At 55.4% G+C, this 240-nt stretch overlaps 1 protein-coding gene across 2 annotated transcripts in view; it reads right to left on the bottom strand.

The window, feature by feature from the left end:
* The window catches only part of LOC122178905 (1-phosphatidylinositol 4,5-bisphosphate phosphodiesterase gamma-1-like), a 16,804-nt gene that overhangs the window by 11,373 nt on the left and 5,191 nt on the right, over positions 1-240 (bottom strand). The gene's annotated exons all lie outside the window — the stretch shown is intronic.

The raw sequence follows: 240 nt of genomic DNA, 5'->3' as shown, positions 1-240 counted from the left end.
CTCATCCTCATCCTCATCCTCATCCTCATCCTCATCCTCATCCTCATTCTCATTCTCATCCTCATCCTCATCCTCATTCTCATCCTCATACCATCCCCATCCCAGTCTTCATCCCAACCCCACCCTCTTCCCCATCCCCATCCCCACCCCCACCTCCATCTTCATTTCCATCCCCATCCCCATCCTCATCTCTATCCCCATCCCCATCCCCATCCCCATCCCCATCCCCATCCCCATCCC

This window comes from Lagopus leucura, unplaced genomic scaffold, assembly GCF_019238085.1.
Source record: "Lagopus leucura isolate 7727_CA_CO unplaced genomic scaffold, USGS_WTPT01 Super-Scaffold_100002, whole genome shotgun sequence".
NCBI lineage: Eukaryota > Metazoa > Chordata > Aves > Galliformes > Phasianidae > Lagopus > Lagopus leucura.
The sequence above is the reverse complement of the archived record's forward strand: the minus strand, read 5'-3'. Positions and strand labels throughout refer to the sequence as shown.